The sequence below is a fragment of the Lactuca sativa genome, chromosome 1, assembly GCF_002870075.4.
Source record: "Lactuca sativa cultivar Salinas chromosome 1, Lsat_Salinas_v11, whole genome shotgun sequence".
Classification (NCBI taxonomy): Eukaryota; Viridiplantae; Streptophyta; class Magnoliopsida; order Asterales; family Asteraceae; genus Lactuca; species Lactuca sativa.
The window spans coordinates 156,484,061-156,490,582 of record NC_056623.2 but is presented as its reverse complement, the minus strand read 5'-3'; the positions used below and the strand labels follow the sequence as shown (position 1 = coordinate 156,490,582).

The 6,522-nt window shown below is 37.2% G+C and overlaps 1 long non-coding RNA gene across 1 annotated transcript; it reads right to left on the bottom strand.

Annotated features, from left to right (window-relative positions):
* Positions 1-478: 478 nt before the first annotated feature.
* On the bottom strand, positions 479-1,004 carry LOC128130089 (uncharacterized). The gene is made up of 3 exons (XR_008228017.1): positions 873-1,004; positions 670-768; positions 479-559 (listed from the first exon to the last, which is right to left on the bottom strand). It is a non-coding gene; the product is annotated as an uncharacterized LOC128130089 (long non-coding RNA).
* Between the last annotated feature and the right edge of the window lie 5,518 nt (positions 1,005-6,522).

The following is a 6,522-nucleotide window of genomic DNA, read 5'->3' as shown; positions in this document are numbered from 1 at the left end:
CATATACTATCTTTTGACCAATCAACGAGACAAAATGCACCTTTGTTGATTTGCAAAAAATTGGATCAAACTTCTACAACGTTTTGCCTTGTCCAGACTCTAATTTCTGCGTACAGCTGTTTTGACTTGTCCAGACTCTAATTTCTCTTCTACCTGCATATATTTTGTAATAGAATCAGATTTTTGGATTGTTTTTTGGGTATTTAATAATGAGGTAAAGCCTAAATTTATATAAAAACTATAACCCTTAATGGGGAAAAAGAAAACATACTTGCTCCATCTCCTTTTTTTGAGATGCTTTTGAATCTGATCTCCAAGCAATATAGAGCAAACACAGCCCAAAAAAGGCATAAAGAACTTTATTGTAGAAAAAAACAATTTAGATGTCTCACAATCCTCATATTTTAAATTGAATTTTAATATATATATATATATATATATATATATATATATATATATATATATATATATATACTCAATACATACCTGTAGCAACACTGTTTGTGTGTTTCCTTGATATTAGATTTGGAACAATCCTACCAAGCCCTGTAGAAAGTATCTACATACCAAATAAAACCAAACTAAACTTAGAAGCAAACTAAAATATATGTTTTTCATTTATGTTCACTAAAATATGAAAAGGGTAAAAAAGAAAAGTAGCAAACTTACAGTCATTACAAACAGAGCACTGAGTGCACCTGATAGAACAATTGACTTTGGATGATGCATTGCCATAAGAGCTGCTATAATAAAAGTTTCATCTCCAATCTAGATGGAAGCAATAAATGGAATATTAGGTAATGTAATTTTGAGAAATAAACATTTGTGGAAACTTATGTGTGCCTATAAAAAAAGATAGGGAAAGAACATACCTCACTGACAAGAATCATTGACAAACTGGCAAAAAATGCATCCAAAACACCAAGACCAGGATCCAAATTTAGTACAGCTTTTGGATCAATCTTGTCACCTATGACATTGTTTTTAATTCTTTCCACAACAACCTGTTTCAAGTAAATACACGCATTAAGATGTATGATGAATAATAAGTAGAATCTTATTCAAACCTCAACATATACTAGCATATAGTATTTAAATATCTAAAACTTTCTATAGCATAAAGAAACAAAAATTTGAAATCCAACTATAAAGTATAAACACAGGAAAGAGGAAACTTATAAATTAGTATTGAAAGTTCATATGTGTCTAAATGCTCATCCTCAACGGAAGGGTTTCCAATGTATAAGGGTTTTAATAGTTTCAAGTTTGTTCACAAATCACAATATTATAGCTATATCACTAAACCTTCTTCTTTTGCTCCTCTAGTGAATCAAGAATAACCCCACTTTTCTGCAATACCTGTTGGATAACCTAGAGAAATTGGGACAATTTTAGCCCAGGGGTATTTTAGGAATTTTTTAGTAAACTTGCATTTTTTATGTGGTATTTGAATTAGACTACGTTTCATTTGTGTTTAGTATAAAATAGGACTTGCATTACATTGTAATTTCATTCAAAATCATGTTTTTAATAAGTAGTTTTACCTTTGGCAAGAAGTAAACATTATTCCTCTGTTTTTTGGTTCATTCCCATGTTCATCTTTTTTTCTTCTACACTTCCTATTTCTCTTTTTTCTTTTGCCTTGGTGAACAAGATGCAAACTAAAATCTGCCCCTACGTAATAGCAATTCTCTGATGACACTTGGTATTTAGGTCGCCACTTCCCCTGTTCATCTATTATTATTTTCCATTTAGCAAGAATCAAAGTCAAACAGTTCATGTTGCTGAAATCCATCTCCATTCCTACAATGGCATATTGCTTTTGTATTTGTATTCTAAGGAGAATTAGGTGCCCTGCCCTCACCCTCAACCTAAAACAAATGCATATCTCAACAATTAGGCATATAATTTTATAAACTGGGGGATGATTTTCATGAAAAAAAACACAAGATTTAAGAAGGTGAAGTGATTCATGTTTAGAAATTAACATGAACATATATAAAATAAAAAACGAAAATAGAATAAATTGTAAAGGGATCGTAGAATTACCAGAACAAGGAACATATAGAGCACTGCTTTATAGAAATTGGTCCCCCCTTCAGCTCTTCGACAATCTTCATCTGGTGGAGGAGAGATATCTTCTGGCTCCAATGATTGCGTTTTTATCACCCACATCTTCTGGCTCCATCCCTTATGTGGAATTAACCTTCTCTATTACGTGCAAAGTTTTTTTTTTGAATGGAAGGCCTGTTGTATACTCACTGTTGCTTTCGTTTCCAACTATCAAACACCACCGAGACCACCTGCAATAAGGAAGCACGAACAAAGGAGAAAGAGAAATATTCATCTATGGAGAAGAGAGATGAGAGAAAACCCGGTGGAGGGGGAGAGACGAGAATGTGGATGCATCGATTAGGGAGAGAACAAACTCAGAGTGTGAAGTGAAGTCGGATTTAGGAGAAGTTGTACCAGTTTTAGGGAGAAATCGAACCAGTTGGTGTTTGTTGTTGATCTTCTTTGCTGATTACTGGCTCGTGAATAGAGAGAAAGGTTAGGGTTTCTTGATTGAGAAAAAAAAGGAAGGCGGGATTTTTAATTTTTTCAGAATTTCATTTCCCCCTACTGTTAAAGGATGGAACGCGCGTTCCATTAAAAATTATAAAGCGACATCCTTAGACGACGCGTATTTTATTATAGGTGCCCTCCGTGTTTTTTTTAGACACTAATTTAAGGGCGCGCAATAATGCGTGTCTTCTATCCATAAATTTTTTGAAGAGATGACATTTTTCTAATGTCACTCTCCTTTGCGTAACATAGATCAATGAGCGTCGTATTTTGCGCGTCGTAAAAGGCCTTTTTTCTTGTAGTGAAAACATGTATAAAAATCTTTCACCCAGCATAGACGGCAAGTATTCTGACAATATACACACGTAGCACATAATTTATATTAAATGCTTCATATCTATATGTAAGATGAAAGTAACTATGCACTCACCTCGAAAGTTGGTGACTGGATACTCGGACAACACTTCGTTACTCTTAAAACAATTATCCTTGACGAAACCTAGTATCATTACCATTAGAGTTTAGTCTAATACTCAACGAGACTAATTAATAGTCTTGCTATTATTACTATTATATAAGCATGAAACAATATTTTTCAACCACTATGTACAGACATGGGCCAAACATGAAACACCGGAGCGCAGGATCATTTTTGGAATAAAAGCACTTTCTGAATCCAGCAACCCAAGCGACCCTCCAAACCAGATTCCTCGTACTGCGAGTGATTGAAAGATATTATAACGACACTTAAATAACCCATAATAATAGCCTAAATACTCCTTATAAGGTCCTAATAACATTACTATATTGAAACATAAGCTTTACTAAAGTTAGGGTAGGCATAAGTCATTTACAACGGGTTTTCTCAAAGACTGGGCCCCGCCGGAGCAGAGTTTTTGAACTGAAAGACCCTTTATCGTAGGACTCTCGGAGCCTCGGGGCTTCCTTCGGGTGCTAGGGTGCTTACCTAGAATTTAGGGGGGTTAGGGAGGCTTAGAGAGAGATTCTAGAGAGAGAAAGAGAAGTTGGAAGGTGTGAGAAATGTGGGAGCCTCGGTACACTTTTTATAGGCTAGAAATCACCAAAACTCATCATGCTGGGCTCAATCTAATCGATTTTCATGGGCAGGTGTCACCATCTGGTGGCTAGCCTTGGAGAGGAAGCGACAACAAGGATTGTGCCACGTCACCCGATTTCGCACAACACCCTCCCGACTTAGAAATATCATAACTCTCGCATACGAGCTCCGTTTCCGATGTTTATTTTTTCCACACGTAGGTAAAAACAAGATCTAAAACTTTCATTTAGGCTCCGCTAATTCTTGACAGATCTTAAATTTAATAGTATGAGGAGATTAGACTGCTAAATGACCGCGAAAAATTCGTAACTCCTTCATACGGACTCCGTTTTTGCCTGTCTTTTTATCATTAAGTTCCTATTAATGAGATATTCCATTCTCATTTAGGTCGTGTAAGCCAAAAACTGCTCAAACTAAAATTCGAGTTTCGGACGGTGCAGTGCTAAGCTAAATTTTCGAAAAATCATAACTTATACGAAGTCAAATTTGGGCGCTTTTTTTTGTATGTTCTCGGTTTAACGTATACTACAACATTTTTTTTAGATCACTTACGCTAAAAGTCGCTCTATAGTAAATACACAATTTATGCTTCCCGGTGTCGTGCCAGTTCCGTCGCGAAACTTCGACGGGTATTAACTTCTTCGTTATAACTCGGATATCGGTGTTCTTTATATCCCCGGAATCCTTGTTTCGACCACTACAACTTTATGTAAAGATATCGGGCTTATCTCACACTTTAATTTTGATTCTTATTTTTATTCTTTATTTATTATATATTTATTAATATGTAATAAGCATATAAAGGCACATAATTCACATAACACTCAAATAATTCATGTTTTATTACTTCAAAAAGAGTTACAATACTTGACCTAGACTATTACATCACTTATTAATTCTTAGCCCTGAAACCCGGGCGTTACAATTCTCTCCCCGTTAGGGTGATTCCGTCCCGGAATCATGCATCAGCAAACAAATGTGGATAGCGACTCATCATGTCTCTCTCTGTTTCCCAAGTGAGATTCAGCCCATTCGTATGTTTCCAACGGACTAGCTCTAAGTTGACCATCTTGCGTCGTAACTTCTTAGTCTTATGATCGACAATTGCCTCGGGCTCTTCAATCAGCCTCTTATTCTTATCCATTCATAACTCTGAGATTGGAATTATGTCGGGCACTTCTCCTGTGAACATCCTCAGATAACACACATGAAAGGTGTTATAAATACCATCTAGTTCTTCGGGTAGTTCGAGCTTATAAGCTTGGTTCCTAATCTTCTGAAGAACTTTGAACGGTCCAATAAATCTCGGACTCAACTTTCCTTGCTTCCCAAATCGTATAAGTCCCTTCCATGGATAGACTTTAAGCAAAACCGAATCCAGAACTTTGAAGGTCATCGGTCGTCTTTTCTTATCAGCATAGCTCTTCTGACGATCTTGAGCTGCTAACATTCTTTCCCTAATCACCTTCAGCTGCTCAGCAGTCTCATGGATTATCTCAGGTCCCATAAACTGATTTTCTCCAGCCTCAAGCCAACAAGACGGCGTACGGCACTCCTGTGCACACACGGCTTGATAACCTGCCATCTTGATGCTCGAGTGGAAAATGTTGTTGTAGGAAAAATCTACTAGATGCAAGTGCTCATCCTAGTTACCTTGGAACTCAAGGGTAAATGCTCTCAACATATCTTCCAGTGTTTGAATCGTTTTTTCGCTCTGACCATCAGAAGATCTCTTATTCCTCCCGTCTTAGGTACCCAAATTCGGTCTTGGAATACCTTCAGTCCATGATTGTTTGCACCGAACACTAACGTTTTTCCCAAACATTCTTCATTTCGGTCATTCTTCCCTGTAGCTTCTTCTTGAGATTTCTTGATACTTTCCACAATCGTCGAGACAACTTCAATTCTAAACGCTCTTGGCCTTTTCCTTTGAAGGTTGACTTTCCAACTGAGAGAATCAGTGACAACATTGGCCTTACTAGGGTGGTAAAGTATCTCACAATCATAGTCCTTGAGTAATTCTAGCCAGCGTCGTTGCCTCATATTCAAGTCCTTCATATTAATGAGACACTAGAGACTCTTATGATCAGTGAAAAGTTTGCACTTCGTATCGTAGAGATAACGCCTCCATATCTTTAAGGTAAATACTACCACTGCCAACTCTAGATCATGAGTGGGGTAGTTCTTTTTGTGCTCCTTCAATTGTCGAGATGCGTATGATATCACCTTTTCTCTTTGGGTTAGAACACAACCCAATCCGACTCCAGATGTGTCACTATAGACCGCAAAGTCTTCAAATCCATCGGGTAGAGAAAGAATCGGTGCGTCACATAACTTTTTCTTTAGCTTCTGAAACGCTTCTTCGTGCTTCTCACTCCATGTATATGTATCTCCTTTATGAGTTAAAGATGTTAATGGGGAAACTATCAAGGAAAAGCCTTGGATAAATCGTCGTTAATATCCAACTAATCCCAGAAAGCTTCGAATTTCCGTGTGACTCTTGGGTCATTCCTACTTCATTACAGCTTCGATTTTTGCGGGGTCAACCATTATTCCCACTTGGTTAACCACATGACCCAAGAATTGGACTTCTCGGATCCAATAATCACACTTGGAGAACTTTGCATACAACTTCTCCTTCTTCAGTACTTCCAACACTTCTCGTAGATTCTTGCCATGCTCCTCTTGGAATTTCGAGTAAATCAGAATGTCGTCTATGAACACTATCACGGATTTATCGAGGAATGGTTTACAGACCCTGTTTATTAAATCCATGAATGATGCAGGAGCATTGGTTAGACCAAACACTACTAGAAAAATAGCCTTTTACGACGCTCATTGCGCGTCGTAAAATGTTCAGACGACGCGCAAATGTGCAT